The 27108-nt window shown below is 44.6% G+C and overlaps 1 pseudogene; it reads right to left on the bottom strand.

Moving 5' to 3' along the window:
* Nucleotides 1-246: 246 nt before the first annotated feature.
* LOC148031500 (uncharacterized) lies at nucleotides 247-27108 on the bottom strand (annotated as a pseudogene).

Raw genomic sequence — 27108 nt, 5'->3', positions numbered from 1 at the left:
TTAAGACTTAGTGCATTGTTTGCACTTCTCGTAACAATAATTTTTTTGGTATAAAGAAGCCTGTCTATAATAAGCTTTTTAATTTCAAAAGGATTTTGCTCTTTACAATCTCCTTCTAAGGTGGCGTCTCTCTTTATGATGTTGAAAGATGATTTCAATGAGAAATATAACTCATCAATATTTTGAATGTCAAAAAACTTCATAAGTATGGCCTCTTGATATTCATCATCATATATATGTTTCCACCTATATAAGTTGAAGAAACATGAAGGGTAAGAAACACAATCCAATATTATCACTTATAATCTATAAATGATAAATGTTTAATTTGATATAAGTATAAACTTATACTACATAATTATTATGTATAAATGAGAAACAATTTTAAAATACTATCCATGCAATTAGTAGTTATAATCCTTACTTATGAAGTAAATATAATAGTAAACATTTATAACATACCGAAGAAGTCATAAGATGAGACGATTGAGCTTTTTCGTGTTGTGACAAAGAATGAGATATTCCAGAATCTTGGATAGAACTAAGATCCTATATTATGACCAACACATATATCAATATAAAGTGTAATCTCAATTAAAAAAACAATAATTTTTCATAAGAGCATGCACTTTTTTTTTTTTTTGCTTTTTGTTCTCATGACTTATCTATCTACTTTCAATGTTGGATTGCATTTTCTCAATCATCTTCAAAATACCATCAATGTTTTAGATAAATACACTTCATATAAAAGTCTTGCAAAGATAAAAGCCAATATTTACAAAACTACCTTGCATGTACGGTTACTTTTTCTCGCAGCAACAATCTCTACATTCTCATTTTGCAAATCCTTAATAATATCATCCTCATGATCATTATGTATTACCTGAAAAAAAGAACCATTTCATGAATACAAGTAAATTTTATTTTTATATATACAAATTGTAAAGATATCAAACCTTTGTAGAGTCATTTAATACCTCCATAAATGATGTTCTTTTTTATAGCAAATAATCCTACAATATATAAGAAAGTTATCAATATCATCTACAACTTCTTTAAAGATCAAATATAGAGATTATGCATTTTAAAAATGGTTGTATCTCATTATAATAAACAACTTGATCCTCAAATTGTGGTTGATACACATCCTCTTCAGCATCCTATATGTTTTCATCATTTCATATAAGTCATTGTATGGCATGTTTATATTTTACAAGCTCAATATTCAAAGATATAAAAGAAAGTACACACCATTACAGTCATATTATTTTCATCCACTATCTCATGGGATGTAACGACTTTATCATAAGAATTATTTGCTTCATATAACTTTTTTTACAGAATGAGTGAATTTTGTATATTTAAATATGAAAATAAAAAATTAAAATACTTATTAAAAAACATCACTCACACTTTCTTGGATAAGTTTATCATCCAATATTTTTTTTCATGAATATTAGTATCTACTTGCTCTAGTAAGCTTTCCTCTTGCATAGGAACCTCGTGTGTTGTGATAGACTTTCCCTACATATATAAGGAAAATGTGTATTAAATATCAAATGTAACTTTTACAAAACCACAATATAGAAGTTAGATAAATGACTTACAAGAAATAAACCCATTGCTTTTGCTTTTGCCTTTTGATTCTTTCGACGTGTGGCCAAAGTATCACGAAGATAAACATATATATATTCTCTCTTCCATATATAAGAAGCTCCAAGAAACTCAAGAGGTAAAATGGTGTGATGTTTTGCATCAATTATATCCATGAGCTTCTATTGCTATTCCTTATTGTGTCGCAAATCATGATGTATACTATGGTCATCTAGCCAACTTTTAGCTATTCTATGGTTTACACAATAAACAACATTTTGGTTGTGTCTACAAAACTTCAACAAAAATTACTTTTTATAATTTTTGCTCTTGTCATGATCGTTCAACTTGGGAGGTCGAAAGATTTGCTTATACGAAGGAGTCTCTAACACAACCACATTGCCTCCTCTAGGAATCAATGTTTGTGATTTGCTATTCTTCATTGAGCCTATAGCACTATGTGGAGTTGGTTGGCAATCATTTTTTTTCTTACTAGAAGATGCCATCTCAAAGATATTGCCTACACATGTGTTGTCGTGATGCTATGCAGACACAGTGTGAAAAAGCATGGAATGCATCATCATCCGACTTCTTATTAATCAAGAGAGTCAATGTGATTTGAGTCATTAGTATTAGTGTGAGTTGCATGGATTATCCAAAAATACTAGATTTTTGGATAATTTTAGCCTATATTTGATATTATTTATTGTAAAAATCTAAAAATTTTAGAAAAGCTTCTAGATTAGGATGGCATGCAAAAAGCAAGTTGCTTTTTTAGCCAGTTAGGAGATTTTTCATAAAAAAGACAGATGGACGAAATCATGCGTGTTGCGATTGCTATAAACAGGTTGAAAACTACAGATTGAATTGAAAGAAGAAGAATGAGTGATCTACGAGATCTGTGACTAGGCTTCTAGGGGTTTTACCCCCCTTTCGGAGCCAACAGAGCCATCAGATTTGGGTTCCGAGCAGCAGAGAAGGGGCTGTAATTTTTATGCATGTTTTGTTCTACAAAGAAGCTCCAGAAGATCTAATGCCTAGAGATTGCTTCTGAGTAGTGCGAAGACTCTAGATTCTTTCAATACATATTGATTCAATTCATTGTGATTTGTCTTTGTAGTGTTTACCACTTGGGTATTCTCTATCTTCTCTTCCATCTCTTATCTCTACTTCCTTCTACTTTTGATCCTCGGTGGATTCGACCTTTCGACAAAAACCTCTCCAAAATTGGTGAACCCGACATGAAAGGTTGTCAAAAGAAGGAAAGACAAGATGGGAGAATCTTTGAATACATTCTCCAGTGATGTTTTGCAACAATTGGTGCAAAATATGAATATGCTTATGCAGGTACAACAACAACAGGTGATGCAAGCTTTAGCTCAAACAGAAAATGTTATGATGAATGCTTTACAAGCAGTTGAGCGTGAGGTGAAGTTATTCAATGGCAGGAATGTATATGCATATGTATATACCTATGCTCAAAAGATGGAATTCTTTGGGGTGACTCAATCTGCATGGAGCTGGTATTTGGTACGTGTTATTGTTTATGAACTGAAAGCACAGATTACTGAATCATACTTGTAGGATGCAGACTAGGTACCCTTCAAGAAGACACTTAGGGAAGAATTTTACATTGAGGAGACCAGTTTGATTACACACAAGACTTTTCAAGAGTGGATTTTTTTAGGAGCTTTCGCTCAACCGTCAAGACCCACGGACCGCTTATTGCTTCAAGCGTTTCAAGCGAGCTCTAATGGCTATCTCTCACCTAGCTGACGTGCCGTCGATCCTACGAGTGTAGTGAGCTTACCTTGATGCCAATGTGAGTAGCCTCCTCTCTTGCACACCTCGGTAGCTCCATGATTCTCGATGCTAGCTCAAGCATCCTCAAGCCTCCTCCATCTCCAAGCTCCATCCTCCATAGCCGTGCGTGCAAGAGAAGAGAAGAGAAGAGAAGAGAAGAAGAGAAGAGCAGATGGTGAAGAGCTTCACCCTCTTGATCCCTCACTCCCATACACTCACTTCCACACACTCTCACACTCCCTCTCTCAAGAGCACACACAAGCAAAAAGGAGAGAAGAAGAGAAGAAGATGAAGACTCCTTTTGCCACACACCAAAAGAATGAGCTTCTCATTCACTTTTGAACTTTATATACAAAACCCTAAATCCCTTTTGGGCGGTCATCCCCTTTTTTACAAGGCCGGCCCCATTGGCCTAAGCCCATTTCTCATTTCCCACCATTCTAATTTATCCTATTCCCAACTAATGTGTATAATTTGCACAGGAGCAAGCTTGGCACTCTTTTACAAGGATTCGGGAGCGCTTCCACATTTAATGGTGCGCCTTTTACTCTTTTGTTGTCTCGGGGTGACACTGAGACTTTCTGAGGGTCGTGCCGAACATTTAAATTTTTTAGGGTCTGGTTACCGATCAAGGCGCCTTTTCCTTCTTTTATCATGTGCCTTTTTTTTGCTATTTCCTTTTTTCCATTTTCCCACTCCTCTGCTCCATTTTCCCACTCCTCTGTGCTGCGATAAACACGGTAAACATTACCCCCCTCCTAGCCAAGTGCCAGTCCCATGGCACTGCAGTGGGAAGTAGTGGCTAGTTAGGTCTGCTACTAGGCGGAACTGGTAGGTAGATGACACTGATTCAAAGGTGATTGTGTGAATGAGAGGTGATGGAGTCTAATGATGATGACCAGGAGAGATTCCGGCGTGCTTTAGGCTTCATGAAGATGCTCGGCATTTCTCACACAGGTGTGGCTTCCATTCTGCAATGGTTGATAGGGGTTCCAGTTGGCTGATGGAAAATATATGGTCGGTCATCCCTTGAGCATTAGAAACGATTGATCAATAAGCAATCCCTTAGGAGGATGGTATTGGAGGGATTTATCCTGGAGGAAACCCCCCCTCCTCCCTCCTCCCCCCCCGGCGAACTCTGCCTTGACAAAGATATGGTTTGTCTTCGCATTGAAGACCTGTGTCTTTGATTTGAAGATCTTTGTCTTTGATTTCAAGATCTTCAATGCTGCGTTGAAGATCTTCATCCTTGCATTGAAAAAATTCAAGCTTGTGGAATCAATAAGCGATCTGTAGATCTTGAGACGTTAGGCATGCATCTTTGGAAGATAAGGTTCCAAGATCTATGCCAATGGCAAATCTATTACTGAGTACTCCTTTTGCTTGATTTGGTTCAGTCATGGTAGTCATCAGCAGGCATATGGTTGGCGACATGAAGCATGTTGGTCCATTCAATCCAATGCAGAAAAGCTCCTGAAACAGCAGCAATGGTGTCATGTCTGGCACATGGAAAAAGTTTTGGTCATAATAGGATGCCGTGGGTGATCTTCTTCAGTTGAGTAGCTAGTTCTTGAACCACGAACATAACCTACAAGAAAAGTTGTGCACTCCCTAAGGGGTGTGTCTGCCTCTTCGTGTAGTGCGTGGTGCCCGTGGCAGTGAAACTGGGAGATGGGTCTACAAGCCCTTGGTAATGTCCCACACTTGAGGACCCCATTTGTGCCAAGGGAGGTGCGGTGTGAGTGGCTTAGGGTGACAGGTCTAACCATAGGCGAGTGTTACCTCCCTAGGTATGTCTTGCCCTTGATGTGCCCTAAGGGTGAAGTGGGGGAGCAAAAGGGACTAGGGAGTTAGGAGCGGAGCCGGCCGACCGAAGCCACCGGGCACACCTAACTTGAGAACCCCTAGGTGCAGTGATAGTGCTTATGTGGTGATTGAGTACTTCTACAAGTAAATGCTTGTGTTGTCATGCTTTCTGCTTTGCTTTTCTCTCTTAGCTTTTCTCTTTTTGTACGTTCTTTTCTTTTCTTTTCTTTTCTTTTCTTCTCCTTTTTTTTTTGGTTGTTAATAAGGAAAGAAGTTACAGAGGGGGATATGGCTACTATTGCTCACTCTGATCATGTTGGGAAGGAGGTTGGGGTTTGCAGGATCTATTAAGGAAGGGTCGGCTTTGCAGATACCTACGTAGATCGAGGCGGGTTTGGAGTGTGGTGGTAGAGAGGAAGGGACATATTCTTGTGCTGGCATGCCTGTTGTGGGGACGGAGGTGGTGGAAGTTTCTATTTTTTGTCTCTTTGGGTCCCTTTGCGACTCTACATCAACAGTTATAGGTCTCTTAGTTCCGGGTGCAGAGGGTGTGACCTCTCCTCCTCCTTGGCCCATCTGCTTGTCAACCAAAAACTGCACCCACTCCAAGACATTGCTGAGATCGACCTTGGGAGTGGAGCCTTGGGTGGCGGTGGTAGTGGGCGTTGTCGTGATGAGAGTGGCTGGTGTGGTAGGTACAAAGAGAGGGGGAATTGGTGCCATTGGTTCTTTGCCTTTTCCTTCTGCTGGGGGCGGGGGTGTGATTTTCAGCACACTGGTACTGGGACCAGGTGCTTTTGTTTTGCGTGGGCTCTTTGCACCCTCCTCATCTCTTTTGTGCTGCTCCTCAATGGAGCGATAGGTGGCCAGCGCTATTTCTTCCTCTTCCTTTCTTCTCAACTCCTCTTCAGTCTTCTTTCTCTCCTCCTCCGCCCTCTTTGATTCCATCTCAGCTAATCTTGCCTCCTCTTGCTCCTTCTTTTTTCTCTCCTCCTCATCCTTGAGCGACTCCCTTCGAGCCCTCTCCAAATCTTCTTTTTCTTTTTTCTTGTGCTCTTCTTCCCTCTTTCCATGCAAGGCTTTCGTTCTTTGTTCTATGTGCCTCTGTGGGCTGCCTTGGGACTCTCTCTCTTTGTCTTCGTTAGTCTCTTTTTTATCTGAAGACCTGTGTTGTTCTTCTGTGTGAGGTGGGGGTTGTGACGGTGACTCGTCACTTCCTTCCTCATCTCCCTTCTTATCTTCTTCTTTCCGTCCTTGCCCTAGTGCTTCTCAGATTATGGCAGTAAAGATGCCTCCAAACCCTATGGTTGAGGCCTTGGAGGACGATGCCTTGTGTTTTGATCTGGATGATGGGGATTCTCCTCCAGCGGCTCTTCCTCCCGTTGCTAGAGCCTTAGTTGAAGCCTCTATGGTTCTCCTCACAAACTCGTTCAGGTTTACCTCATCCAGTGATTGTGCCGCAATGCTGTCGAGCAGAGGCATGTTGATCCGGCTCATTATGGTGTTGTACCTCTGGCTCGAGAACAAAGTGTGCACCATTTTTTCTTGTAGTTGGATATCTGGGTTTGGGATGTCTGCCAAGCTAATCCCATCATTGGTATGGACCTTCACCTTATCCATTCCTAACATGGCGTAGACGTCCCTCTTCGGCTTTCTTTCCACTTTATTTGGCAGCCCCAGTGCCCTCTCCACCAATTCCGGGGTCAGCTCAATCTGTACTTGCCGGGTGGCTTCATTCTTGCGCAACGTGATGGTGCCTCTATTTATGTTAAAGGTGTGGAAAAAGTCGGCGCATTGGGTGTAGTCCACCCTGTAGCCCACTCCTTCTAGGTATTTCTGCAGATGGCGCTGGTCTATAATCTGGCGCACTGCCAATTCTTTGATGGCCACATCTTCAAGGTTGAAGATGTGACGGAACTTCAATTGGCTAAAGGCTCTAGTCTCCACCGTGAGCTTCGCTTGCTCCTCCTTCGAGAAGGGGAGCTTGCCAGCCTTATCCTGGCTTGGCATGATAGATGCCTGCAAGTTCAGCCATTTCCACTATTAGTGCTTTTTGACAAGTAACTTGCTGAAAGAAGAAAAGCATAGCAGATTTTATTGATTTGAAATATTTTGAGTATAGCCTTAACTTTTCTTTTCAGACTTTTACCATTACATTTTACCATTGCATTTCAACTTTTATTGATATTTCATACTTGGTTCACTTTTTAAATTCCACCTTACCCCCTCCCCCTTTGGAACGAGAAGAATGGAGGTTGAAAAGACAAGGGCATTCAGCATAAAGAGCGTCGGTCTATTTGCACAAGAGCCAAGCATAGAAGTTGGGGTTGTACTCTAGCTGAGCTTCACGGTCTAATTCGAATGGATGGATATCGACGTGCGTGATGTATGTCAAAACATTGGTTAGGAGATCACCAGAATCGACATGACTAGCAATGTGGAGTTCTTCCTCTGTTAAGAGGCGGTCAAGGTAGGGATGCCCCTTGATGTGCTCTTCCATGGGTCGGCCACGAAGAGTGGTTAATACTCGATACGAGGTTGGCGTGACGTAAGTGGGATCGTACTCTGCTGTTTTGATTGCACTGCGCTACTCAGCGTTGGTCATTATGCAGCATCCCTCAACTTCTCATTGTAGCCTAAGTGTGTACCAATGCTTCAAAAATGTGGAGTCAGTATCAGCGAGCTTGGATAACTCTGTGATTTCCTGATCAGTGATAGCAGAAGTGGTTCGCTGATCGTAGGATGTGATGAGACGTTGTTTAGTGGCTTGCTCTTTGGAGATCTCGCTGTTGAGCAACTCAGCAGCAGCAGAGTGAGAAGCTTTTGCAAATGCGAATTCAAAGCTCTCCCAAGAGCAAGGCATATTGCGCACTTCTGTTGCAAAGGGTTCTTCCAATAGACCTGAGTCCAAGCGGTCGTAGCTGAGGGCTAGCGGCACGAAGGTGGCATTGAGTCGTTTAATTCATTCCACCACGTTATCCCCGGTGTCCTTAGCAAGGTCAGCGGCTAGCGTTAGAAAGGATTTTCATTCATAGGAGGGCATAAGGCCGACAGGTGGTTGAGGTTTGACAGAACAAGAACTTTTGACAACGAAGATGGGCAGTTGGGAGGGTTCGTGAGTTTGTGGTCGGGCTGTTTGGATGTTGAGTGGATTGGGAGCAGCCATGACGGACGAGCTGCTGCATTTAGGTTGAAGTTGGGGAGGCGAATTGACTTCGGCGGGTGATGACTGTTGTGACGGATCCTGCGGTTTGGGCCGGTAGACTTGTGGGACTCCCTTGGGTCTAGGCGTGGATGAGGCGGATGGTTGTGGTTCAGGAGAGCACTGTGGCTTGTGGGTTTGAGGGTTTATGGAACGCGGTTTGATCAAGCTTGAGGGCAGTGTATGAATGGTGCCTTCGACCGCATGGGCCTTAGGGATCCACAGCCAGGTATTTCCCTCATAGTAGCCTTGCGCATGTAAGAGGGCTTTGGGGACCATCGTTGCTTGATCATGCGGTGCTTTTTGTTACTGCGTCTTGGCCTCCTAGGGTTAGAGTTTTTGGTCCTACGAGGATAGGAATGTCGACTCCTAGGTGGCGATTGCGGCTGTTTGGGCTTCCATTGAAATCTAGGCTGTTGAGCCTGATGTTTTGCTATTATGGGTTGTGATTCTTGAATTCTGGAAGGTGGCGGCCGCGCACTACCCCCCTCCGTAGATTTGGTCATGGAGAATTCTATCGGTGGCTTTGCAGACGGTGGTGAAGTCGCGCAGCCCTTGCTGAAAGTTGTGACAATGCAAACGTTCCCTATTGCGAAGTGGATGCACTGCGACTCATAATCAACATTGCAGTGAGTCTGCTTTTTGAAAGTTCGCCCCCGCAGTGACTCCGTGCCTGCATCTTTAGCATTTGGCAACACGTAAAAAACCATTGCGATAGTCTCAGACTCGATAGAAACAGCTACTTTGCACTTGCTGAGGAGTGCGTAGGAATGGGCCCCATATGGGGTCAATTTAGCATTCGTGGGCTGAAGTGGTGGGCTGCCAAGTTTGGTCCAATGATCGTGAGTTAGGACATTGCAGTCTGCTCCCTGATCGATCAAAGCATTGAAAGCGCAGGTTTGTTTTGCAGTGACCATTATATGGAGGTATGCGGGCTCTACGGCTTCCTCATCCTCATTATCAATCTCCATGATTGTGGCCACTCGTACTTTGACAGGCGGTTCTAACATCGGGGGCTTGTTCAAAGGATGGGTGGGAGGGTAGTACTTCTTGACATGACTGCCATTGAAGAAGCCTATTCCCTCACCATCTAAGGTTTCGAGTTCGACATTGCCTGTGCGGCTGATCGCATGAACCTTGAAGGGTCCAAGGCCTCAAAATTTCATTTTCTGTTTATGTCCCTTAATGGAGTAGAGGAGTACTAAGTCACCCTATTCAAAGTCGCGCTGCTTGACATGATTGTCAAACCAACTCTTGCGATGCGGGCCTTCTCACATATAAGTGCATGGGTGGCTAGAAGACGGGTCTCTGATAGGCGTTCAAGCTCGACCAGGCGTTGCGTCCATGTCTCCTTCCCTTTCCATCATTCTTGAAGGGCTATTCTCAGGCTAGGAACAAAGAATTCTAAGGGTAGGATTGCTTCTGTTCCATAGGTCAACCTGAACGGGGTTTGACCGACAGCCGTTTTATAAGGTGTATAGTAAGCCTACAAAGTCGCCATAAGTTTGTTGTCCCAGTCACTACGTGAGGCTGAGACTACTTTGGTCAGGACATTGACGAGAATCTTATTCTAGGATTCTGCCTGACCATTTGCCTAAGGGTAGTATGGAGATGATTTGCGATGGATAATGAGAAAGGTGGACAGGAGATGTGCTATCACTTCGTTGATGAAGTGTGTACCCTGGTCACTGACCAGTTCGATGGGGCAGCCGAATCGCGAGATCACTTGCTCCCATAAGAACTTGGCAATCGTCCTAGCGTCGTTTTTACATGTGGCTCTTGCCTCTGCCCATTTTGTGAGGTAATCCATGGCTACAATGATGTACTTAGCTTGTGAGTACTGCACCGCAGGACTGATGGGTCCTATGAAGTCGATTCTCCATTTTTCAAAGGGTTGTCGAGCAATAATTGGGGTCAACTCCATCTGATCCTTGCGAATCAGGACTTTTGTCCGTTGGCACTCGTCACAATGCTTGACGAATTGCGTGGCATCGCAGAAAAGTGTGGGCCACCATAGTTGAGACTGCAGCACCTTCTGTGCTGTAGTGTCTCTGCTAAAGTGTCCTCTTGCGATGCCACTGTGTGCCTCCGAGAGCACATCGTGCATCTCATGCTCACATACGCATCTACGTAGCAGTCTGTCTTGCCCCAGCCTATAGAGTTGGCCTGTAATCAGCTGATAGGGATGGACCTTAAGGATTAAGTGCCTAAGTTGGGCTTTTTCTATTGGTTGCTGAGGCAGTCTGTGCTCAAGCACTTGGACTATGTCATCCGCCCAATATGGCATTAGATCAGCCTTGAATAACTCTCTCTCACTAGACAGGTTAAATAGATGGGCATCGGGTAATTCATCCACGATACCTTGTCCAGTGGCTTCTCCCATGGGGATGCGTGACATGTGATCAACCATGTAATGTTGTTTTCCCTTTCGTACTACCACGGAGAAATCGAACTCTAGAAGCAGAAGGAGCCATCGAGCTATGAGTCCTGTAGCACAAGGTTTGTTTACAAGATAGAGCAAGGCTTGATGGTCCACAAAGAAGGTAAAGGGTGTGGCCAAAAGATAATGCCGAAATTTCTTCACAGCGAACACCATGGCTAATCCCTCTCTTTCTGTTGTCGAGTAGTTCATTTCCGTCTCAGTGAGTTGTGTGCTAGTAAAGCTCACTGGATAATCTAAGTTGTGTTCGCCAGGTTGGCACAGCATTGCCCCCACGGCAAACTTAGAAGCATCGATGTGCACATGGAAGGTAATGGTCCAATCTGGGGCTTGTAGAATTGGTGCTGTTGTTAGAGCCTTTTTCAATTCTTCGTATGCTTGTTGGCATGCCTCGGTTCATTCGAAGACGATCAACAACTTGTATAATGGTCTAGCAATCAACGCATAGTTCAGTACAAACCGCCGATAGTACCTCGTATGGCCTAAGAAGCATTGAACTCCCTTATAGTTAATTGGGGGTGGAAGGTCAACAATAACCCTGACCTTCGAGAAGTCAGTGGCAATGCCATTCTTTGACACCACGTGCCCTAAGATGCATCCGTGCTTAACCCAAAACTGGTACTTTAAGTGGTTCAAGGAGAGACGATACAAGCGACACCGCTCAAAGACTACACGGATTTTGTCTAAGTGTTCGATCCATGTCGAGCGGACACAAAGATCGTCAACAAAGACTTCTAACTCCTTGCGATGCATGTCCTTAAAGATGGTGCACATGAGACGTTGGAAAGTGGCAGGGGCATTGGTTAACCCGAAGGGCATGACTATGTATGCAAAGACGCCCCACTTAGTGGCAAAGGCGGTCTTGTGCCTACTGTTCGCAGGATGCACTTGCACCTGGTTGTACCCTGAGAAGCCGTCCAGAAAATTGTAGGCTTCCTTGCCTGCCACCCTCTCAAGCATGTGTTCAGTGTACGGCAATGGATAGTTGTCCCTCTTTGTAGCAGTGTTCACCTTCTTGTAATTGAGGCACGCTCGGATTTTTCCATTTTTCTTCATCACAATGACTATGGGCGATACCCAGTCTGTGTGTTCAATTTCGTAAATGAATCTAGCTCTCATCAACTTGTCAATTTCCTCTTTGATAGCATGAGCATGTTTTGGATTCATAGGGTATGGTCGCTGCTTGATCGGCGTTGCGTCTGGCATCATGAGTATGTTGTGAGTCATGACACTCAGATCTACCCCCTTAAGCTCCTCTAAGGACCAGGCAAACACGTCTATATACTCTTGCAAGAGAGTGACAAGACTCGTTTCTTCTTCATCAGTCAAGTCATCGGCAATGAATATTGGTCGGGGTGTTTCCCCTTCCTGGGCTAAGTCTACCTCCTTGACTTTGGCTGGTCCCTCGATTGGTTCGCTCCTCTACCTTTGACGTTTGGCACCTAACATAACTACTACCCTATCCCCTTTTTTGAATTTCGTGAAGCGTTTAGGGAGGTCTTGCGGCTTTCGCTGTTCTTCTATTCGTGTATCCCTGGGTTGCTTTGCCTTTTCCTACCTTAATCGTTTGCGCCTCAGGTGGACGGGTAGGTCCCCCTTGGTACGTCTGGTCTTGGGCCGCCTAGGGATCTCTGGATCACTATCTGAACTAACTTCCAATTCAGAGTCAAACCCTCTGTCTTCACTAGAAGATGTGGTCTCCCCTGGTGGCCACAGTTCAGATAGTGATTCTGTGCTAAGTACTGATGTCGTTCCTGGCTGGGCTAGGCCTGCTTGCTAAGTACTGATGTCGTTCCTGGTTGGGCTAGACCTGCTCGCTAGAAGAGGTGGTCTCCCCTGGTGGCCGCAGTTTAGATGGTGATTCAGTGCTAAGTACTGATGTCATTCCTGGCTGGGCTAGGCCTGCTTGCTCAAGGTCTATGAATCCTATGTGTTCCAACCAAGCATGATCACATTCCATGCGCATGACTCCTCGCTCTACCCTAAAGGTCTACCTTTCCTGCGGCTTGGAGTCTGCTTGTATCTGCTCAATTTCTTGTCCTTCAGTGTCGTATTCTACGATATCTACTTCACCCTCGCTCTCATCACTGAAGGATTGGTAGTCTTCGTATTCGTTGCTAGAATCTTTGTCATCCGACTGCTCGTCGTCTCCTAGGGTTTGATATGTCTCATGTCATTGGTCAGGAACTAGGGCCTAGTTATACATGAGGTTTAAATCATGCACCTTGGTCCATTGCCACTTGGATTCCTCTAAGAGATCCTGGAGTGGTTTGAAGTTTGCAGCTGGATTGCCAGCTAGCTTGTCCGTTAGGTATTCCCATATCCCCTGGAGTTTCCTTTTTTTGGATGGTACTTGGAAGGTGACAGGCTTAGGCTTTCCACGGAGGCTTCTTGCCATCATGCAGACTAGTATAGAGAGTGCTTCGTTAGACTTGCCGATCGTTTTGATGGCTTGCTCATATGCCTCATGATCTGAGAATGGCAGGTCGATTGTAGCGAGAATGTGCATTCAATCCCGCTCATCCTTTGGGCATGGGATAATAGTTGGTCAAGGGCCCATAAGACTTCTTGACCTGAGTGTTACCCTTGAGCATAGCAGAGATGGCATCTAGGTCAACTGGTGAGGTCTTCCAAGTGTCCATCTCTATCCTTACGACATCCGTTCTATTGCCAAGGAAGATCAAGCCGTTACCCCAATCTTCGATGACTCTAGCGTTGCGCATCCAGGGTCGGCCTAATAGGATATCGTAGTCCACTCCCTTCATGACTATAAAGTCAATAGAGAATTGGACACCTGCGATCTTCACTGGCCAATTCTTAAGTATCCCAAATGGCTTCACTCTCATACCATTTGCTAACGTGACATTAAACCTAGCAGTTTTGACAGGTGGGTTTCCCCAAGTCTGAAGCACTGCGTGGCTAAGCACACTAACCCCAGCTCCCATGTCTACGATTCCCTTTATTGTTGTGTCACCTAGGGCTAAAACCGGCAAGACCGCATGCATCTCAGAACCTTCCCAGAAGGCATTGACGTGCAAGGATTTAGGCATAGAGTGCAGCGTCAAGCTCGGTATTTGCGTTTCTGCGTCATTGTCTTGAGGGTCTGCCGTGACCTGCTCTCGTGACCCTTCAACCCCCTGCTTAAGATCTTGCCATAGGTTAGGATGCTGCCTAAGCAGATCTCCCAGGCTAAGTGTTACAGGGGTAGTCACTAGCGTGGTCAGGAGATCATTGTGTGCTCATCTCTCCCCTAACCTGGATTGTCCTGGCCAATGGCCGTGACTGATCTGTGGCCCTGTAGCGTCAAGGCTTGGTCTTAGTGGCACTGCTTGTGGTACAGTTGCTTCTGCCGACTTGGGTTGGGGCGGTGCTATTGGCATGCTTACACTAGAGAGATCATCGATCTCGTTCTCTATGATGGGCTCAGCGTCCTTGAGATGCTCTTGAGCCTCCTTCACCCATTCCTTCATCTTTTCTATGGCCTCTAACTATCGCTTCGGATGCGGGTATTCCCCTACCTTAGCGCTTCCCTTTTCGGCCATCTTAGGGGCTGAAGTCTATGCCTTTGCATCTGAAACCTTCTTTCCAGCAGCAGGCAGAGTTGTAGCACTCTCGGTTTTTAGTGTGACTTTAGCTTTCGATCTCTTCTTCTTACACCTGCGGCTTTTCTTCCCTATCGAGGTTGCGTCAAGATTGCTAGGTCCTAGCAGAGAGATGCCGGCCTGCTTCGTTTGGGCTCGGGTCATGACCCGCAATGGGATAGGTGTGGCCTCCCCATTAAGGTTTTTGACACCAAACAGCCCCAATGACACAGATGGTACATTGGCTGAGCTAGAAGATGGCTTTCGCTTGGGGCAGTCTACGAAGGAATGGGTGATTCCGCACTTTGCGCACCTTTGGTCAGCCTTGTCTTTGTTTTGCTGCTCTCTTTCAGGGCAGCATGATGAGACATGACCGGGGTGACCACAAGTCCAACAGGTGACTGGATCCTGCTTCTGCCCTCCTAGGCCTCTACCTCGTCCCTTCCTAACGCCATTACCGGCACGGGTCGATAATCCATGAGGATCGCGTTGCCCTTGTCATCGTGCGAGACGTAAGGGTATACGTAGGTCTCTTCTTCATTCGGCTCCTCCACATAGTGGACTGGAGCATCGCTCGGTGGATGGGTCACATAAGGACCAGGTGGTCTAGGAATGGCTGTAGGGTTTATGCCCATTCTAGGGACGACTGGTTTCATATCGTTAGGTGCGAGAAGAGCCAATGGGGCTCCCCTTCCGAAGAATGGCTGCGGCCTGTTCGCTGGGTAAGGCTGGCCGTAGGGTTGCGAGTACGTAAGTCTTCTTGGTAATCTGCATTGCGCGATGTCATGGCCAAACCTACCATAGTTAGCACAAGGTCTTGACATAGGGTCTTGACACTCGGTCTGTAAGTGGTTTTCGCCACAGTACATGCATTGGACGTGCGGGCGTGTTGGTCATCTCAACATGTCTTGCAACTTGGCTAATTCCATCTTGACATCAACCAAGCCTTGGTGTGTCTCGGTGGCCTTCCCCTTATCTTGGGATGATGGGATTGATCACTCACTAGAGGCTGACACTCTCTCTGAGCTTCGCGAGTTGGTCTCCTCTAGATTCGAGCTCCTAGAGTTCCGCTCCTTCAACTAATCATCGACTCTGATGGCTTCCTCAAACACGCTAGCTATCGCGTCTTGCTGCAAGCTCGAATTGCCTACCAAAGCCTTATATAACTCCTCGTCTCGAATGCCGCTGATGAATACAGTCAAAACTGCTCTTTCAGTCTCGGCGGTTGCTCACCCAGAGGGATTCTCTTGAAGAGACTCCTCACGTGGGTTACGTAGTCATGGATGTCCTCCTCTTTCTGCTTGACGTTCATCAAGCGTACTAGTAGGTTATTGGAGTATTCGGGCTTGGTGAATCTCTTGATGAAGAGATCCTTGAGGCCATTGAAGTTGGCTCGCTCTACAACATCTAGGCTCGTATATCACGTCCTACCCTTGCCACCTAGGCAAAGCTCGAACGCTTGCGAGCGTTGAGTTAGGTTGTTGAGGCCGTTGGCCTCGCAGACTTGCTCAAACTGCTCAACAAAGCTGTATGGGTCGTCCATGGGGTTGGTACTTGTCGAGTTGCTTGGCAACAATCAGTATTTTGGACTGGCTCTTTGAGCCTTGGTTCGCCCCTAGTCCTGCGAGCAGCGACATCGCTAGTGCGGTGGCACTCTGCTCTGTTGCTATATTATTGAGCAGCCGCTTTATGATAAGCTCGCTCAACGTCAAGTCTCCCTCTAGTGCTCTCTCATGGTCCGTTCGGTTTCAGCCAGCTAAGTTTAGCACTTGTTGCACCTCATGCAGCTCCATGCTTTGCCTTTGGCTCCTAGCCTGCTGATCCCTATTGTACTCAACTATGCCCTGTAATGCTTTGAGGGCTAGCCTTCTCTCCTCTTCTAGATCTGCGATGATTGCGTCTGCTGTCCTGCCGCGGTGCTCGTACCGGGTGTGCGTGTCATAACTGCTCACCAGCTCTGCTGAATAGCATCTGGGAATACGTCCAAATTGAGCTCCTCATTAGACCGATGGTCTGAGCTCTCTTCCGCCATGGTCGAGTTCTCGCGCTCCTTGCTTGGTCCTACTCTGTGCTTTGATGGTTTGTCTATGTCTTGGTTCTCTCTTGCTGGTGGGTTCCTTGAGTGGTTTTATCTGAGTGAGTTCCTTGACTTATTGAATACAATCCTCAATTTATGATCACTCAGTGTGTGTCATTTCTCGTGCACTTGTGGTCAATCAGGCTTTCAGCTTTCTTATGTGTACTTCAAGTGCAGAATTCAATGTGAGTGCGGCAAACAATCTCTATATGCTTACGCCCTCTTGTCTCGTCTCGGGCCTGATAAGCTTCGTCGCTCAAGTCCTGGCCGTTCTAGCGGATTCTAGGGTCTGCGCTGCTTCTTGCTATTCACTCAGGGGTCGATCACAGGTTCTACGATTGGATTTCCGTTCTCAACGCGTCAGGTCACTGGGGAGTGCTCCAGCACTGTTCCCCTACCCCTTGGTCGTGACTCCTACATCGAAAACTACCTACAAGGCGTTCGCTATGTTATCCTGGAGCGGGTTGCACTTCTAGTCGGTCGCAGGGGTCAATTTTTGATGTTTTCTTTTTTCTGCCTAAGGGTGTGTCCGATTTTGAGAATCAGACATTCGATTTACCAGTGGTCGATTTACCAGTGGTCCGATTCTCAGAATCGGACTAGGTGGGTCCGATTTTGAGATGTCCGATTCTCAGAATCGGACAAGGGTCAAGTGTCCAATTTCTGAAAATTGGACAAGTGGTCCGATCGGACCAGGTGGGTCCGATTACTGAGGTGTCCTAATCCGTGGGTCCGATTCTACGAATCGGACAGGGGTTGGTCCGATTGCCCTCGATCGGATGAGGAGTCTGATCGGACAGGTTGGTCCGAGTGGTCCGAGTTCCAAAATCAGACGTGTTGGTCCGAGTGGTCCGATCAAACAGGATGGTTCGATCGGATGGTTGTTCGAGCGTCCGATTCTGAGAATCGAGCACTGGATCGGATGTATGATTCCACCAACCCGAATGCACTTTCGAGCATGAAATCGTAAAAAATCTTCAGGTATTGATTATTACAAGCTACAAGATTCAACATGAATGATGCTGGAGTGATGGGGAAGAGATCTATATACTTGGGGATCGCCGATAGCAACGTAAATCCTTGCATTGATCGATCAAAATGGGTTACCCAAGCTCTCTCTCTCTCTCTCTCTCTCTCTCTCTCTCACTCACTCTCAACTAGTTGCAAATGAGGATTTTCTTGCCCTCCAAGAACTTATACCCCTGCTGGACATTACGCAGGATGTTATCGATCACTCTCCTTGCAATTCCTACACATTCAAATGAGCATTTTCTCCATTTTTCACTTGTTTTTTCCGATTTTCTCTCAGTTTTACAGTAGCAAACCCTATGCCTCTCGGGTGCGATTTTCTAATGTTCGCCTACTTTAAACGAAAGCAAAAAACTGAAATAATTTCTCCATGTTTTCCAATCATCAAACAATTAAAATATTCCAAAATACTTACTTGTTTTGAAGATAAAAAACACCCAAACTTCCAACCTATCTCAAGCTCTGTTTCGGGGATGAATCCCCTACTTCGAGGCTTGATATGAGGCATGCAAGTGCTCAAGCTTGAATTCGTTGGTCCTGGCAACAACGGAACCAAAATATAGGAGCTTTCACTCAACCGCCAAGACCCACGGACCGCTTATTGCTTCAAGTGTTTCAAGCGAGCTCTAATGGCTATCTCTCACCTAGCCGACATGCTGTCGATCCTATGAGTTTAGTGAGCTTACCTTGATGCCAATGTGAGTAGCCTCCTCTCTTGCACACCTCGGTAGCTCCATGATTCTCGATGCTAGCTCAAGCATCCTCAAGCCTCCTCCATCTCCAAGCTCCATCCTCCATAGCCGTGCGCACAAGAGAAGAGAAGAGAAGAAGAGAAGAGGAGATGGTGAAGAGCTTCACCCTCTTGATCCCTCACTCCCACACACTCACTCCCTCACACTCTCACACTCCCTCTCTCAAGAGCATACACAAGCAAGAAGGAGAGAAGAAGATGAAGACTCCTTTTGCCACACACCAAAAGAATGAGCTTCTCATTCACTTTTGAACTTTATATACAAAACCCTAAATCCCTTTTGGGCGGTCATCCCCTTTTTTATAAGGCCGGCCATTGGCCTAAGCCAATTTCTCATTTCCCACCATTCTAATTTATCCTATTCCCAACTAATGCATACAATTTGCACAGGAGCGAGCTTGGCGCTCTTTTACAAGGATTCGGGAGCGCTTTCACATTTAATGGTTCGCCTTTTACTCTTTTGCTGTCTCGGGGCGACACTGAGACTTTTTGAGGGTCGTGCCCGAACATTTAAATTTTTCAGGGTTTGGTTACCGGTCAAGGCGCCTTTTCCTTCTTTTATCCTGCACCTTTTTTTGGCTATTTCCTTTTTTCCATTTTTCCGCTCCTCTGCTCCATTTTCCCACTCCTCTGTGCTGCGGTAAACACATTAAACAGTTTTACAACCCAATAAGGGTCTTGTGGCTATGGAATTGTTAAGAGAATTTGAAAGTCGATTTGAGCAGTTGGATCTTGCAGAACATCAAGCTCTTGCAAGTCAGAAAATTGAATTGTTTCTACAGCAGCTGATCCTGAGCTTCAAGAGAAGCTTTATGATTTGATGGAGGATCAGACTACAGAGACAGGTTTGAAAACAGAGTGGAGACATGACAAGGAAGCTGTTACTGTACTTGTGAAGAAGCATAGAAGAAGAGAAAAATTGCATGTCTCTAGCTTGCCCACTGCTACGGGCAAGACAGTTGATGTATCCAATAAGCCACCTACTTCTGTGGCTAACCCTATGGCTGTACCTGCTATTGTTCCCTCTATTAGGGAAGATGTCTTAGATGAATTGGTCAAAGGCATTCGGGATCTTCAATTGAAGGTTGCAAAATTGGACGAAAAAGGACAAGAGGAAAGGGGACGGGTAGTAGGCCCTAAGCCTGGAAAAAGATATATGTGGTGTGACAGTTTGCAGCACGAGAGAAAGGATTGTGTTGCCTATCAGGAGGCCTTGGCACGATAGCTTATCTTTTGGAAAGATGGGAAGATCCATGCACAAGAAACGGGATTTCCTCTTGCTTTGAATTTTGAAAAGGGAGGTATGCAGAAGTTGTTGGAAGGCTTGGCTGTCCAAAATGCTTATGTTGCAGTACATGCTTCTACTTTTGGTTTACAGTTGGATAGAATGCATGGCCAAGTGATGGTTGGTGGTCCAAAGGCTGAAATATGGACACATGCTTTATATGCAGCTGAAAAGAGAAAGGTTACTGATAGTGAAATGTCTCATGTAGGGCAAGACATTCGTGGCATAACTGGTTGGGAATCACCGGTAGATGCATATTCAGTGTATGGATATTTAGCAAAGGTACAAAACACGGATGTACTTGTGGAAGAAAAATGAAAAAGAGATGAAGATATTGTAGGGACATCTAAAAGAATGACAAGAAGAAGTGTGGATCAGCCTAAAACTGCAAATCAGCCACCTCTCGAGCATGTTATGGAAGAGGTCAGTCACGAGCAAAAATAGGTCCATAACAAAGAAGAGGGCAAATAGAAGGGCAAGCATCTAGGATATAAGTTGCAATCTGACATTGAGACAGCCATAGATCTTAAGAAGGTTCTTGAAGAACGGATCTTAAACAATCGGGTGGAATTTACCTTGGGAGAGGTGCTTGGCATTGCCAAGCAAGAATTTCATGATGAGATCATTGACATAATTAAAAGGAAGCGTCAGTTTCTTGGTGATAGCTCTAGTGCATTGCTGCAATTGGAAGAGGAAACTATTTTGTTGGGTATTCGGGCTAAATATGAGCACGAAGTAAGTACTGGATTATCTATGCAGGATGCTACTAATCAGTGGACAGTATGTGAAAAAGAGAAGAAAGTGGCTGAAAATGCATTGTCTTGTAGCAATATGCATGGTGGAGTAAGGCAAATGCAACAATATGGAGAAGAGACTCTAGGATTTATTCCTCAAAGTCAGTACACAAGAAATCTTTGGGCTAGGGCTACCACTGAAATGGTAGTGAAAATAGGGGAACATGAAACTCCTTGTGTTGCTTTACTTGACCATGGGTTTGAGATAAATGTCATTGAGTGTGGATTGTATGAAAATGGTGCATGGCCTGTGGACACTGATCATGGTTGGCATATGAGGGCTACAAATAATTCTTCGGGAGAGCTTTATGCTGCATGTCCTAATGTAAAAGTGACAATTAGTGATGTACAAGAAGAATAACACTTCTTTGTGCAAGATAATTCCTCATATGCAGTGATTTTGGGACAGCCCTATATTACAGGAGTGCGTATGGAAACAAAGGTACTTGATGATGGTTCTGCTTATGCAAGAGTTAGAAGCAAAGATGGGAGGAAAGCAGTCCAATTTCTTACTGTTTGTGTTAATCATCCTAGAAATCGTGATATGCTTCGAGAGTCTCCTTTGGTTCCAAATGCAAGGGAATTCAAAGACCTGGATTTTCATTAAGCACTGCTGTAATGCGGGGCTACAGTAGTGCTATACAGAGGGTGTACTCACCTCTTGATGGAATGAAGCATGTATTTACTAGTGGTCATTCTCAATTTACAGCAAACAGTTCATGTTGGTTTAAGCCTATGGAAGCTATGTGCAAGGCTGAACGCATATCTATGAAATGGGCTACTAAAAAACTTAGAGCATTGGGGTTGTTAGCTGAAAATGATAGCATTTTAGGCATCTTTTATGGGCTGAATATTACTGACACTATGGCTGAAATTTCAGCAACTATAGATGCAGAAAATGAGGTTGAAAACAGAGTGTTGTCAGTATGTTCTTTGGATATGTATGATGTTATAGCATTGTTTGCTCAGCAGGAAGGATTACAATGGGTTGAAGCACTTGTGGAGACAAAGTATAAGACAGTTGACAAAAAGGTGAAACCAATTGCTTTGCCACTTCCACCAAAGAGTGAGGGTATGTATGAAAAAGTGTCAAGGTAGCTAAGCTTACGGGATCCTAAAGATATAGGTTATCAATTTACATATGAAACATTACAGGAATTGAAAGTTGGTGCAGAAGGGCTTCTTTTGCTTGCTGAGAGAGACTGTTTTATGTGGATGTTGGCTAGACATGGGAAGCCATTTGCATTTCAGCCAAGTGAAATAGGTTGTGTGGATCCAAATGTTGTCTCTCCTATGGTCATATTTACTGTGCCACATGTATCATGGAACTTGAGGCCTATTCCAGTGCCTAAAGCTTACTTGCCAAAGCTAATGGATTTGCTAAATGAAAAGATTCACATGAAGATCTTGGAGCCTTCTTTAGCCTAGTGCTTAAATCGTTGGTTTACTGTGCCCATAAAGAATGGGGCTTTGAGATTTATTCAGGACATGCAACCGATCAATAAAGTGACCATAAGAAATGTGGGTGCAGGTCTTGTGGTTGATGAATTTGCAGAGGCTTTTACAGGCAGAGCGATCTATTCTTTGGGTGATCTTTACTCGGGTTATGATCAGTTTCAGATTGCAATTGAAAGCAGGGATATCACAACTATGAAGACTCCTTTGGGGTTAGTACGGATGTGTACTCTCCCACAAGGTGCAACAAACTCAGTGGCACACATGAAAAATGCTATGAATAGGGTACTTAAGGATTTTATACCACTACAACATATACATGCTATAATGACGTTTTCTGTATAGGGAGTCATGCTACAACATAGAAGTCCGAATCATATACACTTAGCTATTACATATGGAGGATAGAGGCCATAAGGCCGTACATAATACAAGATGGGAGTAATCCTATGTAGCCTAATCTGCTCTCTACGACTCATTCACATCAGACAAACTCCTCTGGCTGTAGTGGCATATCGAAGGGAGCCTACAATAGCAAATACATATATAATTGTGAGTACCAAATACAAACTGACATATAATGACAGATTTCTCAAATTAGGAATGATATTTATAACTACTTACCAGTCCTCCTCGAGCATAGAGCTTCTTGATCAGGGCACTCAAGCCATGCTTCTCCCCGTATGTCACCTCTAGTGCAGTCGGGTCGTGATTCGTAAAACCTTGCTGTGGCACACAAACATTGAAAAAAAACATACTTGAGATTCATGTTCGAAATACATACATCAACATGGATGTCATTAAATTAGAGTACTCTACCCTATTAATACTTACTAAATCTGCCAGGAATGTTGCGTAGCCACCGCTACCAAGGTGATGCACCGATCTTGCGTCCAAGCACGTCTTTGTTGCGTCCTTCTGCTACTTCCACTTGTCTGGAGTGGATGTCGCCTCATCCTGGAGATTACTCCAGTCCTCTGTATCTAGCCACTCCAGCTTCAATTTGCCCTGCTTGACTGCTTCGCGTGCATCAGACCGCCTATGCGATTGATAGTCACGCACACGCGTCATCATCCACCCTCTCGAAAATTTTTCATTGCTAGAGGGTTGAGGGAACTCTCGATACAATGTATTGATTATGTACTCCTTGCTGGCATCTGGGATCTGCTTCCACTTGTCTGTAATGTTGTGTTGAAATACTTGTTGGCACAACTCATGTATCCTAGAGATGGCAGCTTTTCCCTCATCATTCATGTATAAATGGCTAGTGGCCTTATCTATGAGATACGAGTAACCTGCAAGACTTTGCAAACGGGTACTTTCATGACATTAATACAAATGTGTCAAACACAACTTGAATTGATAAGTGCTACTGCGAAAAAGGATGCAAAAATACATACCTGGAGGAGTGGATTTCGTGTACTTCTTATCGGCCCTAGGAGTGATTGGTGGGGTGTGTGAAGGAGTGGGAGCAGTAGACGTCTGCCCGCCACCGCCAGTGAAAGACGGTGTCGACTCCCTGGTGGCAGTGTGAGAAGGAGAGACTGCATTTGTATCCCCACAACAGGAGCTGCCTCCTCCTCGACTACGTGACTCTGAAGCAAAGCGAGACCTGCGACTACGTCTACTGGAGACCGAAGCATCGGACTGTCCAGAGTCTGCCGATCGTGCTGAGGTGAAACAGAAAAGCTGTGCATCGGCTCTATCTCTGACCCGTGCTAGCTGCTCTGGTGAGAAACGCGCTAGCATCGCGTCAATGTCGTCATCTGTAAAATCGCGACTCATCCTGTCGTCCATGCCCAAATCCTAAACCTGCACATACAAGGAAAAATAATAATATTAGATAATGAATTGCAAGACATAATAAAACTAAGACTTAATTTGCAAGACTTCATTTTAAGATTAAAAAAAAAAAGATAATACAAAAACACCATACTCCAAAAACATACAAACTGTCCTAACCGATTTTCTCCACAAAATGAGGACTCTGCTTCATTTTCAAAAAACCCATCCTCTATCTCCTCTATCTCCATAGGTGAGATGTCTTGGTCCTCAAGGCGGTTCATCTTAGTTTCTTGTATGCCTTCTGTCATTGCCACTATTAAAGGTGTCTCTTCTACGATTGGTATGGGGGTTCTGGCAAACACGGGGATACTCCTAGATGTCATGGGAATGACGTACCACCATTGAGGTTGTTGCAGATTAGGGAAAAAGATGACCTGATTCATATTACGATTAGTATAAAAGTCCACTTTGAGATTGCTAAAGCGCGTCAAGTATTAGGGACTCTTACCTGCTCACAGTGATTTTGCAAAACAAATGTATCACTCAAATCAGTCCACTTCTTTGTTGAGTCAATCTCAACAAAGCCACTTGGCCCTCGCCGAACAGTTGCACTTGCTCCTTCGAGAGTAACCTTGAACCATTGCACATCAAATATGGTCACGGAGAAACTTTGATAGTCCACTACAAGGATACTCTATAAACATCCGAAATACTCCATCTCTGCAACTACATGGTTTGGATCTGTGGCACGTCATCGGCTTTCCTACTCAAATATTGCCATCACTCCACAATCCATTGTCCAGCGTAACTTGTCGATGTGCTCTACTCTGAAATGTCGTCCACGTGACCATGCTACACTATGGACCTTATACTGGGAGAAAAACAAGTATATTAGTTGCGATTTGCAGTATAGATTGTAATTTCTTGGGATTGCATCCATGTGAGAAGTCCCACTCTTCTTCAATAACTGTTTCTCCATCTTGAGATGCTTTGGTTAGGGCCTCATGTAGCCATCTAGTGGACATGAGTAGAGGCATCTCCTCTAAGCCCTTTGGATATCGAATGGGCCGTTGCCGCGTACTCCGTCGAAGATCTTGCAGACTCTCGCTCAGCTCGAGCATCCTCATACCAGTGTAGCCACTTCTCCATCGTAGCGCTATGCAGCATACAAAATCAGTTCACCTTGGACTCCATGGATGCATCCATCTTCTTCTCTATTCCGTTTCCCACTAGGACATCTCCATTCAGACGATCATCCTCCTTAAGTGACCATATCAAGCCTTTGTCCCGGTCCACAGTGAACAACCACTCAGAAATGTACACCAAGGCCTCCGACACTAACCAACCTTCAGCCATGCTACCCTTAGGATGAGCCCGTTGTCGCACAAATCCCTTTAAGGTCTTCATGAACCGTTCAAGGAAAAACATCCATCGACTATGGACTGGACCTGCAACCTATAGTTCATCTACAATATGCACTAGAAGATGGGTTTGTATCGTGAGCATGCTAGTGGGAAGATACTTCTCCAAAAGACAAGCAGTCTCTACTGCCATGCATTTTGCGGATTCAATTGATGATGTGTGAATCTCTTTTTGGGAGACAAACTGAACCAACTCGGACAATTTGTAAATGGCTGTCCTTACCTCCGATGTCAGAGACCCCACGATTGCAATCGGCAATACGAATTGTGAAAGCCATGTAATTAATATTGTGCATAAACAAATGGAGATTCTGAAATCTAATATGCAGAATCATGCCATACGCAGCCTCATACCGTACATACCTGACACATCTTATGCCAATCATGGGATTTGAGTCCTGTCAGTTGGTCATCCTTTGTGAATGCTGTCTTGAGAGAATGCATTAGGCCAGTCGGCGTGCGAAAGGACTTGATGTTTTCCTTTACTCATCGCACTTCATTGCCAGACAAAACCCAAGGAGCGCATGGCAATTGCACTCGACCAATTATAGGCCAATATGGTTCCATCTTTCCCACTGCTTTCAAATCCATCCTCGCTCCTAGTGTGTCTCGCTGCCTAGTGAGGTGGTCCCATATCAAGCTACCCACATTCTTAAAAATGTGCATGGGGTCTAAAAGGTGGTTAATTTTCAGTTTTTTCCAATAAGTCAGCTCATAGAAAATTGAGAAGCGTCGCATTCCACTGGGAAGCGAGTCTTGGTCCACCATCCTGTGATCAAACTAGCTCAGTGCGTTCATTCTCGCAAGAGGGCGGCCAAGAAATCCTTCTGTCATGACATGACTCTCTGGCAAAAAAGCCCAATGTTCCTCAAATACCATCTTCTTCATAGATTTTAAGATACGATTATCCAACCTTGGTCCACACATAGGACATGCATGGTAACCTGACATGACTAGCCCTACAGAACACACATGTACAATGAGGCATGTCATAACACCAATATCGCTCAAAGAAAACTAGAAAAATAAGAAAACACGCTTTACTAGAGCATTCTCCATAACCTGGAAAGTCATGCATGGTCCACATAAGAATTGCCCTTATAGTTGCGGATCGCCTACCAATATGTCTGCTCATGTCCTCCACTACAATTCCCTCCCACAAGTCCTTTAGCTCATCAATCAGTGGAGAGAGGTAGACATCCATATTCTTGACTTTGTATCGTCCAGGCACAAGCAAGCTGAGCAAAAGGTGTCCTTTCTTGGTGGAAAGCCATGGCGGTATATTGTAGTTAACAAGGACCACGGGCCATACACCATAGGAGGTGGAATGTAAACCAAAAGGATTTACCCCATCCATGGCAAGACTGAATCGTAGATTCCTCGCCTCCTTTGCAAAGTCAGGGAAAGTCTCGTCAATGTGATGCCATGCTTCCGAGTCAGCTGGTGTACGCTGTACACTATCAGTGGATCGATTTTTCGTATGCCATGTAGTCAACTTTGCAAAACTCTTGGTCCGAAAAATGTGATGAACACGCGGTATCAGCGGAAAGTGCCTCAAAACCTTCTGTGGAACAGTTTGTCCTTGCAAGTCATTTCGATACCTGTCCGCACCGCACTTAGGACATGTGGCCAACAATTCAAGCTCTCCCCGGAAGAGAACAAAATCACTGGGGCAAGCATGAATGCAATTATAATCCATGCCTAGCTTTCGCAGCACTTGTCTTGCATCATCACGAGACTTAGGAATCGTGTTTTGGGTAGGCAAAATGTAAGATTTCAACGTTCTACAAATTGCAATGAAGCACATTATTAGAGTACTACATAGCACATTTTAATGTCTTTCAATAAAGAATCATACACATCATAATATACCTGAATAGCTCTGTCACACTCGCATCGCTCCATCCATACTTTCTTTGTATGCTCAACAATGCAAGAAGTGTCTTCAAACGGGATACCGACTCCCATCATACAATGGAATGGTAGCCTCCGCAATTAAAGGATCTTGGGATTCCGAGTCCGTCGGAAGCAATGATTCGATCACGTCCTCTAACTCAGGCTCCAAAAAAGTAGGAGGATCGTCCAT

This window comes from Lygodium microphyllum, chromosome 9 (assembly GCF_053477565.2).
Source record: "Lygodium microphyllum isolate KBCC chromosome 9, Lygodium_microphyllum_v1.1.10, whole genome shotgun sequence".
NCBI lineage: Eukaryota > Viridiplantae > Streptophyta > Polypodiopsida > Schizaeales > Lygodiaceae > Lygodium > Lygodium microphyllum.
Note: the sequence above shows the minus strand (reverse complement) of the source record. Positions and strands in the feature narration are given on the sequence as shown.